The following is a 14186-nucleotide window of genomic DNA, read 5'->3' as shown; positions in this document are numbered from 1 at the left end:
CAGCATCTCTGTTTGCTATAGTATTGGGTGCCTTGTACAGTCTCAATAAACGCTTGTTAATTGGTTGATTGATTAGCTTCTGAATTCACCCTTTAGCCTCAGCAGCTAAGCTGCTCTCTCAAGTCTCAGGACTCTCTCTAAACTCTATATTTTCCTTGTATTTAGTATTCATCTAGTGTCCCTTCAAACCATTCTGTTATTTCAGATACTGCCGTAGCAGAATTTCTAAGTGCCAAAGACTTTTTTTTAACAACATAGAAGGGAGATTGAGAATCATAAGTATGCTGCCAGCCCTGGAACGTTTGCCTAGTGACCTAATTTCATGGGAATTTGCCAGGCCAGTTCCGTGGAAGAAATCCAGTCCTATTCCTCCAGTCTCCATGGGTTATTCAGCTGACACACTCCACAGCCAGCTTCTTCACATTGTTGTGACCTTCAAGATACTCTCCCCTGTGAATATTGCTCTATTTTAATTTTGCTACATTAGAAAAATGATAAGAAATGAAGGTGCATTCATTTCTGTGGCTTAGACAAATCTACACAATGTAAGGAGCTTAACCTGAATGGTATTTCTTACACTGAATTATGGCAGGCACTTGTTTCCTATTACCCTAGACTTCTGTCGCATGTATTTTGGATAATTCCAGAGGTTTATCAGTGTAATTTATCCGGTATGTTATCTAGACCTGTTCCGTAGGTGTTAAGTTACTGATAGTCCAACACAGAACTCCATGTACCTTCTTTTCTCTGTTTTGCTCACTAGCTCCTTCTAAAGCCAGATGTAAAGTTATTTTGGACATCACAGTCCATTTGACATGGTAGTATATTGGTCTGACATTCTCTTCAGAAAACTAATACCAAAGCACTGTGTGTTAGCGCACTAAGAAGTGTACGCTAATTCTGTTCTGTCTACAAGTTTACAACCTTTTCTGAAGAACACTCTGTACCTGTTTTGTCTCCATCTGGAAGTACTGCAATGGCCTTTGGCCAAAAGCAATGAAGTTGTGACTTTCTTCTCTATAGTCTGCCCAGGGACATTAATGAAAGAAAAGTAAACCTACTCCATTTATCCCAAATGGCTTTTTAAACAATTAGGAGATTTTAATAATAGTGTCCCACTGATGCTCTCAGCTTCCCTACAGGCACTGCAGCCTTTCCGAGGTGAATAAGATGCTTCAGGAGAGAAGACCTCGCTCTCACTACCCATGACCTTCAATTCATACAAATGCTGAAAACAGCACCGGGCATCTCATTACTGAAATGGATTATCTGGCATCAGTGCTTGCAGTTTTGGAGTCTAATACCATTTTGTGGTGATATCTTTCAGAAAAGAAGTGATTCAAATTTTTAAAGAGGCAGAGATTTTTGAGAAGTTTGGATCTTTGGCTTTTTGATTTTTTCCAAGCTGGTCCCCCAAATCAACATCCTTAAAAAGTACAAACTCATAACCAGCACCTCCACTACTAAAAGTTTATCCTCAATAATTAGAATCAATAATACTTGCATGTATTTAAATACAAGGAGAATCACTGCAGTGTTCTTTATAATACTGACATCTTAGAAGGAAATATCCAGCAATACGATAATAGTTAAACAATGGAACACACTATAGTTATTATACATATATATATGTATAAGTGTATACGTATATAAGTGATATATATATATATATATATATACACTTAGTTCCCTGACCAGGGATCCAACCTGGACCCTTGGCAGTGAAAGTCCAGAGTTGTAACCACTAGCCTGCCAGGAAATTCCCTCCTCTTTTTCTTTATTTCCTCTCCTCTTTCTTTTAAAGAAGACTTTGAAGGGGAGTGAAATGCAGTTGTCATAAAAGTGGATAAACAAACCCTGATCAGCCCCTGACACTCTAACGTGAAGGAAAAGGAAAAGAGGGGTTGCTTTGAGGAGGAAAGGGGGCAAGTTCTTCGTTCTCAGTTTGAACAAAGAAATGCAGCACTTCAGGGCATCTGTTCGTACCCAACCCCCGGGGGGTGATTTTTGGAGATACAAGAGCATGGGAAAGGGCCAACAGGTTCTAAATACTATAGCAGAGAACATTTTCAAGGTGTTGGCTTCTAGAAGGAGTATCACACCCTACCTTCTTTCCAGTAGTCATGTATGGATGTAAGAGTTGGACCATAAAGAAATCTGAGCACCGAAGAACTGATGGTTTTGAACTGTGGTGTTGGAGAAGACTCTCGACTTGGACTGCAAGGAGATCCAACCAGTCAATCTTGAAGGAAGTCAGTCCTGAATATTCACTGGAAGGACTGATGCTGAAGCTGAAGCTCCAATACTTTGGCCACCTGATGTGAAGAACTGACTTATTAGAAAAGACCCTGATGCTGGGAGGGGCAGGAGGAGAAGGGGATGACAGAGGATGAGATGGTTGGATGGCATCACTGACTCGATGGACATGATTTTGAGAAAGATCTGGTAGTTGGTGATGGGCAGGGAAGCCTGGGGTCGCAAAGAGTCGGACACGATTGAGCAGCTGAACTGTCTTCTCAAGAAGACATGTACACACACACAGGTGACAGCATTTCAATTTCTCCTTCCTAGAGATGGGAATTTTACCCATTTACTTCTTCACCTGCTCTTCTGTCCTTTTGCACAAAAGGATGAGTTTCCTTTTCAAGAACAGTCCGTTCCTCCCTGGCTTCTACCCTGACACCTTCCATTTCCTCAAGAACCTTGTTCTTTAGACCATTTCAGTCCTTAAGCAACAAACTGCTTGGGACTTGTGAACATTCTAGCACCTACAGACATGTTCATCTCCAGAAGAAAAAAAAAAACAGTCTGAATTCAAAATACAAATAATTAAAATCAAATGTAATAAATAACAGAATGTACATAAAATGTAGCATGATGTCACCATTGGAAACTTAATATTCACGACCATTTCACTCCATTTGAAAACAATTTGTGAGTTGGATGTTCTCCATTTTCCAAAATCCTGACTATGCACATTGAGTGTTGATCAAGGAGACTGAATTATAAATTAGGCTGTCAATAGCCAACTCATTTTTGAAAGTAAATTTATAAACATTGTTTAATTATTTCTTTGTGAAAAATGTACTTAACATGAGCAGTATGTGCATTTTATTATGTTTTGTGTGAATTGGGAACGACCTCCACATTTAGCTGCTGGCAGGATAGGAATCAGCCTGCCAACGCAGGGGACACCGATTTCAATCCCTGGTCTGGGAAGATCCCACATGCCATGGAGCAGCTAAGCCCATGTGCTGCAACCACTGAAGCCGGTAAGCCTAGAGCTTGTGCTCCACAAAGGAGAAGCCACCGCGATGAAAAGCCCAGGCACCACAGCAGAGAGTGGCCCCTGCTCGCCGTAACTAGAGAAAGACTGCACTCAGCAACGAAGACCCAGCTTCAGAAAAACCGATACCGGGGCTGCTAGTCCCGCTGCCCCGTGAGCTCCGTGCTCATCGTTCTGCACCTCTGTTCTCACTTCCTCCTGGCTCCTTTCTCAAAGCAGTTAGATGCGCTTTCACACTGTAGAATTGCCATCTATCTACCCCCCTCACCTTTCATCCATTGCCCTATTCCTCTACTCCTCTTTCCAGTTTCTCCAAGGTGGTCTACACAGATGGTCTATATTTTCTCCCTTCCCATTCACTCTTTAGCTCACAGAAACATTATTTCTATCATAACCATTTAATGGACATGGAATGTCCTCACCAAAGACACCAACAACTTTGTTCTTCAATACAGTTCATAGATTTCAGTTCCTTGTTTACCCACTTTCTCTTCCTTTTTCTCCAACGAAACACAGGTGCCTTGGTTTCTGTGATATCTTTTTCTCTTGGTTTTTTTCTTCTCTGGATGCTGCTTGATCTTTCGTCAGGATTCTTCTTTGTCCCTTGGACGATGGTGTTCCAGGCTCTTATCAAAGGCTCTCTCTCTCCTCCGTCAATATCCTCTCCCTGGGCAAGTCCTCTGGTTCATCTACCACTTACGTGGCAATGATTCCCAAACCTGTACCCCCAGTCTATATCTATCTCCTGGAGTTCAGACCAATATGGCTGCTGTCTACCCATCATCACCAATAGAATTTAGACCATAGTACAAAATGGAATTTATATTCCTCATCCCCTAGTCCTATCTCTTCTCCCTTGTGCTCCTGATATCAACAAATGGCACCAACATCAAACCCATCAGAAACTGGGCACCAGCTTTGAACCCTCAGACTTCCCTGACTGCCATATTCAGCAATCTAGTATTCCTAACTCTTGTATATTCTGTAAATTCACTCTCTCTTCTTCATTCCCAGTGCTCATTTCTTATCTAGGCCACCATCATGATGTGTCTGAATTACAACAGCAGCCTTTGCCATCAATCATTTTCCCACTCCACTCCACAAGTGATATTTTTTAAACTATGAAACCAATTATAATATGCCGTGGCTTAAATCCTTCAATGTTTTCTTTAGTGCTCTTGGGGAAAAGGTCCCAAGTCCTTAACATGGTTTACAAAATTAGCAAAACCTGGTTCTAATATATCCATAGCCATATATCCTTTCCCTTTTCCTACCCTTTCCTGTGAGAATAAAAATCTTGTCCTCCCAAGCACTCCACATTCTTGCTTCCAGGCTTTCATGCACACCATTGCCTTGGCTTGCAGCACTCTGACCCCATGTAGCTGAACCCAACCTGCTTTTCAGATTTCAGTTTAGAAGTTTTACTGCCCTATGCCGCCCCTGATGCACCAAACCAAAAACAGATGACTCTCCTAAGTATCACCAGAATATTCTTTATTTCAATGGGGCTTTTGCAGTGTTTATAATGGCTTGGCTACTTGGCTATCTCATATTCTCACCAGGCTGTAAACTCTAGGAGGGCAAGGTTTAAGTCTGTACTGTCTAACATAATAGTATAATAAATTTTTGATAAATATTGGTCAAACATGTACATGAGCAGGCACCAGGCATACATCTGATTGGCTGCCAATTGTTCTGGCTTCAGTAGGAGATTTCCTGAGTTAGCTTTCTCATCTTAACAACTTTGTTCTTAATCTTTGTTATCATGCTTTCCAAACCATTCAGAAAGTGCTCTAATGTTTACCAAGCACTTTAAAATAGCGAGATAAATGCTCCTGGTGAAGGTGGCCTCTTTAAGACCCGGGTCTGACTGCATAGCACAGAGTGGGCTGCCTTTACTGCAATGATGTCATTCAAGGTTATTGGTTGCAAGCATCAAAATTTACTGCTGGTGGGAAGGAAGCCACCGAGTACATCCAGAGCCAAATTCAGACAAGTGCTTGCTGTGCTCACAGCAATCAGGGAAGCCTCTGTTCCACATGCTTTATTCTCAGTAATGTGGGGCACAGTTGTTGCCATATTTAGGAAAATAAACAAAGAGATTACCTGATTTTCTTCCTTGTTATAACATACAGTCATGATTGAACGGGTTAGCAAATATTCTTTGCTGATAATTAAGCAGTATTATTTGTGAAGTTTTGCACCAGGGCTGCAGCAATATTAGCTTTTCACCTGTGATTGCTAGGCTCATTCATAAAAGAGGCAGCAAAAATGACAGACATTCCAGATTATTGTGTGTTTAGTCGCTCAGTTGTATCCGACTCTTTGCAACCCCATGGACTGTAGCCTGCCAGGCTCTTCTGTCAGTGGGGATTCTCCAGGTAAGAATACTGAGGTGGGCTGCCATGCCCTCCTCCAGGGCATCATCTCAACCCAGGGGTCAAATTCAGGTCTCCTGCATTGCAGGAGGATTCTTTACTGTCTGAGCCACCAGAGAAGCCCAAGGATACTGGCATGGGTAGCCTGGCCCTTCTCCAGGGGAAATTCCCAACCCAGGAGTTGAACCAGGGTCTCCTGCATTGTAGGCAGCTGAGCTACCGGCTATTCTTTACCAGCTGAGCTACCCGGGAAGCCCTCCAGATTATTAGGGTGAGTAATTTGAAGGCAGGGGATATGAAATGTAGGCTTCACCAATAAAGGGACTTTGGGTAGAGTTTGATCAGGCATGCAGATAGTCTCCATTTCTTATTGTGAAAATGGTCTGAGTCCAAAGGATCAAGAAGGGGCTGCAGCTAGACATTCCTGTACTGACATAACTGTGACTGGGCAGCTGTACTCTTATATTGGCATGAGCACCAGGATAAATTTCTTTAAAATATGAGGTTACTACTACCTAGGCAGTACTCAAGATTTGTAGGTTAATTCTTTAGATAGAGGGAATATCAGTGCCTACAAAGAAATTCCAGCCCTTTAAAGTAACAGCATTTAAAATACATATCCTTGCAAAAGAAGATAACTAGAATTTATGATTTTGCTGAAGTCCTCTGGTATAGGTATGACCTCAAATATCTACATAACTGGAGCAGGTTCTAGGTTTAATTCCCACACTTTGCTTCAAGCTAATGAACTATAAACTTCATTTTTTCTCTTTACATCTCATTTTTAAAATGGCGCAATGGTATTTTCTTAAGGACTGAAGGGCTCATTAATTAATGTTTGCCAAGCACTTTGAAGATGAAAGGGTCTACATTAAATCCGGAATTATAACTATTATCATCGCAAAGCTCAGATTACCTCAGAAATTTAGGAATGATGACTCAGGAGCCCATATTCCAGATTTGAATGAGATTATGTCTGAAAATAGTGAAACCAATTCCTGTAATGATTCAGATGTGAAAGGATTTATGGGATTCAGCAAGACTGTATCCCAAATCATGCATGACAACAAAAATTAGACCACACTCCGACTGATAATTTAGGAAACAGTTTATTAAAGGAATGCCAAGGAGATTTGTGTCTGTGCTGTTTTTGAGGCCAGATCCATACACCGTTAGCCGGAAGAGTCAGCAATCAGCCAGCTAAGTGAAGGGTGGTACGGGCCGAAGGCAGTGAATGCAGACTGGAGGCAGAACTTGCCAACTGCCCCCAGACAAAGCATTTCATAAGTCACAGTGCTAGAAAAGAGGGACAAATCCATGTCAGGCAACAATCCTCAGCCCTCCTTTCTCAAAGATCCTTCCCTGGGCACCATTGCTCAAACTGATCTCTCATTAATTTTTAAAACATTTTTGGAAGAAAATATTAACTGCAGGTAAAATTGCCCTTAATTTGGTTGAGGAAGTCCCCTTTTGCTCCTAATCTGCTTAAAAGGTTTTTTGTTTGTTTTCTAATCAAGGATGGATGCTGGATTTTTGTCAAGTGCTTTTCTGTGTCTATTGAGATGATTATTTGTTTTATCTTTGTATTAATATTATTATATGTTATAATTATGATATTATTATAATGGAAACATTAACATTAGCTTTTTAATATGATGAACCACATCGATTTTTTTTTAATGTTAAATCAGCTTTCCTGAGATAACCCCAATTTGGGGAGCTTGATTTGCTAAAATTCTACTTGGAATTTTGCACGTATGTTTTTAAGGATATCATGCTTATACTTACTTTGCTCTGGTAATGTCTTTGCTTCTGATGTTAGTGCAATGCTGGCTTCATATAATAGCTTAGGAAGTATTCACTCTATCTCTGCAAGATTTTGTGTAGACTTGGTATTACTTCTTCCTTAAATATTTGGTAGAATTCACAAATGAAACAATCTGAGCCTGAGTTTTCTTTACGGGAAGGTTTTTTAACAACAAATCCAATTTATTTAATAGATGTATTATATATTCTTATTTCCAGTGATCAGTTTTCCAAGCATCTCTTTCTTACTGTTTTCTAATTTCTTTGACTAGTGGTCAGAGAGCATATATAATTTTACTTGGATCCTTTTAAATTGAGTATTGAGGCTTTATAATGACAGACTATATCTTAGTAAATACCATGGATACTTGAAAAGATGGTTTATGCAAAGTCATTGGCTTAAGCTTCCTGTAGATGTCAGTTAGATCCAGGGGTTGTAGTATTGTTCAAATCTTCTATATCCTAACTGATTTCCTGTCTGCTTATTTTACCAATTATTAACAGAAGAGTATAAAAATCTCTTATTTTAAATGTAGACTTATCTATTTCTCCTTGAATCTCTGTCAGTTTTTGCTTCATGAATTTTAAAGCTCTTTTATTATATGCATAAATGTTTAAAATTATTGTGTCCTCTTGATTAATTGACCCCTTAATCATTATGACCTTTTTCTATCCTTATTAATATTCTTTGCCTTGAGATCTACTTTGGCTAATGCTAATATAGCCACTCTAACTTTTAAAGATTAGTTTTTGCATTGTATATTTTTGTGATTCTTTCACTTTTAAACTATTTCTGCCTTTATATTTAAAGTGTGCTTCTTGCAGATAGTGTCTAGGTGGGTCTTACTTTTTTGTAATTTAAGGACCTCTGCCTTCCAGAATATCTAAACCATTTACATTTAATATAATTATCATTGTAGATAAACATAAATGTATTATCTTTGTTTGTTTTCTATTTATTCTACTATTCTTTATTCCTTTTTCTCTCTTTACCTGCTATGTTTTTAATCAACTGCATATTTCTTTATGGTTCCATTACATATCTTTTAATCATTTCATTTTTTTTTCTTCCTGTCTTCAAGTAGTCTCCTCACGTGTACACATGTACAACATGTGCACATGTACAGTGTGGCCCGTATTCAGGTAGAAACCAGAGGAGATCCTCTGCACACCTGCAGAGCTTGCGGTCTCTCCTCCTCTCTCTGCCTCCTTCTCTTTCTCTCTCTCTCTGCAGATATCTCCTAACTGTATGGTATCCTATGAATTCTAGCTGCATGGATCCCCTTGACTCTTAGCTCCTTTGCCATAAGGCAGTGAGACCACCAGACTCTGCCTGGGTTCCCCTTCTCTGCACAGTGGCTTGCGGGTGGCTGAGGCCACAGCTGGGACAATAGTTGAGCTTACCTCATTAGTCTGCCCTCCCTCAGGGATCACTGTCCTTTGCTGTCTAATGGCCAATGTTTGGAAACTGTTATTTCACATGTTTTTGTCTATTTGGGGGTTTTGTTTTTGTTTTCTGTTGTTTCAGGCAAAAGGGTAGATCCAGTTCCTTTTACTTTATCTTTTAGCCTGAAGTGATTCTGGATGGAAGGTGAGATACTGTTGATGCAAATTGGACATATTTTGAAACATAAGTCTGATTTTCTGAAACTTTTCATTGAATGTCTGAGAATATTTAAGAAAACTGGTTGGAACTATTTCTTACGTTAATTAGTTCCAAAATTTATAGTGTCATTAAAATATTAAAGCAAAGTAACCCAGAAACAAATAGCTAATTCTTGCTCCAGTTTAACAATCTCTGCAAACACTAATGTAACCACTCTCTCAAGGGCTTAGTTAAAAGGAATGCGTGTTAGATTTATTTCATTTTCAGGAAAGAGAGAGGTCATTATGGCTTAACAATTACCCAATTCCCTCCTTGATTTAATCTTAATCTATAAACACAGGCCTACGTTTTGAAGACTACTATGCTGAGTGAAAAAAAAACGTATTATTGATACTGGTGGTTAAATGTTTACCCCAATGCCCAGAAGATACGTACACAAAGCTAATTTACCACCAAGTGTGACTATCTGAAAATATATGTTTTCCATGTGGTGTAGTCTAAAAATATTTCCTCAGTACTCTGAAAAAAAATAGTTTTTAAGAAAAAAATGAGTAAAACCATGCAAATACTTGTACATTTTCCATATGCTAGTTTTTTAAAGGGCAGCTTTTTTTCTTCATTGTATTTTTCTCTTATTCTGTGGTATCTTTATCATATGTCAGCAATTTTCCCTTATTCTTTTCCAAACACTTCAGTTTTCAAGAGCACTTAATATGAACAATACCAATGCCCTAGGTTTCTTGAATTTCTGTGTTAAGAATTCTTCATCTAATATATATTATATCAAATATTTCAAAAAGATATATATATTCAGTTTTAAGAGTACATATACACATATGTTAGTTTATGTATTATATATGTATTTTACATTTATTTTTATTTTTGCCTGGAGTTAATTTCCTTGATCTTAAGAAGAGTTTAAGAAGAGGAAAAATAACAATATCCTTCAGTTTGGAGGAACAAAGAACTCTCCTGGGAGGAAGGGAAACACAGGTCTTTGACAGGTTGAATTCTTTCTGTGTTCCACTGCTTTGAGCTATAGCAGGTGATGTTATTTTACTTGACATAACACTGACCCTCCGTCCTCCCCTTCCTGCAGCCCTGGACAGAATACAGTCCTCCACTTTAGACCCACACGCTTCAATCCACAAAACCCTAACTGACCTCAGGACTCCTACAATGGCTCTCTGATCCTGGAATGTTCTCAAGTTTGGCCGCCCTAGTCTCTGAACTGCCTTCTGCCGTGCTTTGCATCCTTCATATCCCTCTTCTGTGATTGACTCATTGGACTCTGTGTCCACTTTCAGCCTCTGAGGATTTGTTTTGAGTCTGACCTTCCCATGTGTGTTGACTCTGGGAGGGGCAAATCACCATCGTGACAATTTGTCCCCCAGTTTCTTCAATTCCTCCTCCTCATGTATCTTCAGTTTGCCATTTCCTATTCGCACTGGGCATCACTGGCACACCAAGTGTGTCTTTTTTCCTCTGCACATCCCCCACCCCTTCCTAACAGCCTCATTGTTGAGTGAACCCAAGCCACAGTCAAGGTGGTGGGGAGGCTTAGAGGTGAGAAAACCTGGACCACTTCCAGGCAGAAGCTGTTCCCTCACCTGTCTGGCCTCTACAGTGACTTTCTGCCATTAAATGGGATGAGAGAGGGCTGTGAGGAGACTGAAACAGGTGTGGAAATTGGATTGGAGTAGGAATTAGGGGAAGCAAAAGAACAGATTCTAAAATTTAGTGGAGAAATGGTAGAAGATTGAAAATTTAGTCAATTGAAGGAGAGATGTGAGGAAGGAGAGACGGATACATCGTGCAGGGAGCTGGATGTGACTGGATTTTTTTTTTCAAGTAAAGAATCATGTTTGGCTGGGACAAGATTTTGTCCATGTTAGGGATATTTCCACACTGCATTCTGTGAAACGCTGGGAGGTACTTTCCTTTTTCTTTTTTAGTACAAATGTTTCTGTAGCTGTGTAGGTTTGCTCTAAACTGCTTTCACCATGCAAAGGATATTTCCTGTAAAACTTTCCAAGGTACCACATTTCCAAACTCTCCATTTGAGAAAATGGTCCATATGAGGACATTGTTAGAGGATATTTTAACTGAGCAGAGAGAAGTAGCTGAGACAGGTGCCGGAAGTCAGGCATAGATGATGCCCACATTTGATGTCAGGCAGAGTCTAAATGTAACATCGTTCACAGTGTCGGGTGCCAGCGAAAGGCAGAGTCATATACTGATGACTGTAAGAAATCACACATATCAGACTTGATCTTACAGTCCATATGTATGCAAAACACCAATCAGAATGATGGGAATTTGCTTGTGTAGACTTGGCAATACTGTACACGATTGATATTTATTTACCTCTGTAGCTGCCTCACAAATAGGACACATTATAAAGTCAGTTGTGGATTCCTAGAGCATTTTCTCTGACTCCCCAAGTTTAAATCTTGCACTGTCTCCTCTACTTTGCCAGCCCATCTATGAGAAAATGGGTGAGCTCTGTTTATGTCACTTCAAGGTATCTTTCTTATTTACTTGTAGCCTTTATTTAGGAATCAGTCAGCTAAACTGTCAAGTATTTATGAATTCACACCATCTATCTATATTAAGTTCAAGTTCCTTTGTAAAAAAAGACACATCTTCCATTTCTCTATCTCTACCAGGACAGTAATAGAGCTGCTCACCAATTATTTTTCTCAGAAATAATGAACTAACTCTCTTCTGCTAGGAGGAAGAGGGTCAAAGAGAAAGGGGGTAGTTTACTGGCCATTAGCAAGGTCATACATCAGGTAGTTAAATCCTAAAAATGTTCCATAGCCCTTTAACTATTTCTCTGTTGTAGACTAGCAGTTCCCAATCTTTTCAGCATCAGGGACCGGGTTTGTGGAAGACAATTGTTCACGGACCAGGGTGAGGGGGGATAGTTTGGGATAATTCAAGTGCATTACATTTATTGTGTGTTTTATTTCTGTTATTATTACATCAGCTCCACCTCAGATCTTCAGGCATTAGATCCTGGAGGTTGAGGACCCATGTAGATACAATGGGGGAAAAGACAAATATAGTCAATGATAATTCCCTCTTTTCATGCCATCTACCATCACTGACTCAGCTGACCTCAAATATGTAGGAGACAACAAGATTCAGAGACAGGAGGGCTGAGTGGGAAGGGAATCAGGGAAAAGAGCTAAGTCTTCCTGGTTTTAAAAGGCCAAGTCTGAGGACAGGATGTGTACACACTGTTAGCTGTACTTTGTGATTACAACTTTTGAGCATATTTTCAATATAGGTCTCTGGACCATTCTCTGCTCTGTACACATACCTTTCACAAGTATTTAAAGCAGAGATGAAGACTTCCTGTACCTTTTACAGCATATCCAAAGCTGTTTGAAAGCTAGTTGAAATTTTTTCTGAAGTTGGTCCAATTAATTAGTATAGTTTATTAGACACATGGGTTTCCCCAGTGGCTCAGAGGTAAAGAACCCACCTGCCAATGTGGGAGATGTGGGTTCAATCCCTGGTTTGGGAAGATCCTCTAGAGAAGGAAATAGTAACCCATTACATCTTTCTTGCCTGGGAAATCCCATGGACAGAGGAGCCTGTTCATCTTATCGCAAAAGAGTAGAATATACTTAGTGACTAAATAACAACAAATTAGACCCTTAGTTACTAATTTCATAGATAGCTTTTTGGTGGCATGTCCGATGGCTCATCCGGTAAAGAATCAGCCTACAATGCAAGAGCCACAGGAGACACAAGTTGATCTCTGGGTTGGGAAGACCCCCTGGAGAAGGAAATGGCAACCCACTCCAGTACTCTTGCCAGAAAAATCCCATGGACAGAGGAACCTGGGGGCTATAGTCCAAAGAGTCACAAAGAGTCAGACATGACTGAACATAGCACATGTAGTCATGCATAGACATACACATTTTCCATTGGCAGAATAGTGAATTACAATAAATTTAAGTAAGTGTCAGGAAGCATGAACACAAGGCCAGGCTTTGACATCAGCATGTAGCCTTGAGCCATCACTCAACTTCTCTGGGCATTGGTCTCCTGGGCTGTACAACGGTGGTAGAGAGAAGCCTGGCAAGGAACAGCAGTTAGTAATGTAGGGCCAAATGAGATCATTCCCTTCAAGATCCTTTACAGGAAACTTGTTTATAAACCCATCTAAGTGCTCTCACTTCGTAGCATTCCGTGACAAGAGGGCTACCTCTAGGAGAATTATTTGGTTTTTATTTGTGCCTATCATCCCATGAAATGTTTGTCCAGGTCCCAAACATAAATTGCCTCCAATCAGAATTAAAATAACACAGTATTTGCTAAACAATGAGACCAAACTCTGCAGAAAAAAATTAATTTATTTTTTTTAAAAGTATTTATTTATTTGGCTGCATTAAGTCTTAGTTGCAGCATGCTGGATCTTTATTTGTGTGATGTGAGTTTTTTTTAAGTTGCAGGGTACAAATCCTTAGTTGCAGCATACAAATCCTAGAATCTAGTTGCAGCATACAAATCCTAGAATCAATCCCTGGGATTGAACCAGGGCCCCCTGCATTGGGAGTGCAGAGTCTTAGCCACTGGACCACCAGGGAAGTAAAAAAAAATTAATTTCTGAATTTCATAAAATTTTGTTTTCTGAGACACCTATCTTTCAACATTGAAGTCGCTCAGTCGTATCCGACTCGCTGCGACCCCATGGACTGTAGCCTACCAGGCTCCTCCGTCCATGGAATTTTCCAGGCAAGAGTACTGGAGTGGGTTGCCATTTCCTTCTCCAGGAGATCTTCCCGACCCAGGGATCGAACCCAGGTTTCCCTCATTGTAAGCAGACACTTCACCATCTGAGCCACCAGGGAAGTCCGAATGGAACATAAATTTTTTTTTTTCAGTGTTTGATGATTGACAAAAAGAATTCAAGTGTATCTTGTTTCATTTTGTCTTGATCTCATTGCCTCTGTCTTAAGCCCAAATGCAAATTAATTTGCACACCAATTCCAAGTACTAAAACTAACTGCACATTTAAAAAAACCATATCTGGGGAACACTGACTGCTTACCTGGAATCGTGTTGTTGACACGGTGTGTCTCATTTTTCACTT

The sequence above is a fragment of the Bos grunniens genome, chromosome 13 (genome assembly GCF_055505025.1).
Source record: "Bos grunniens cultivar Pamir isolate PY7600 chromosome 13, Bosgru_T2T1.0, whole genome shotgun sequence".
NCBI classification, from domain to species: Eukaryota; Metazoa; Chordata; class Mammalia; order Artiodactyla; family Bovidae; genus Bos; species Bos grunniens.
Note: the sequence above shows the minus strand (reverse complement) of the source record.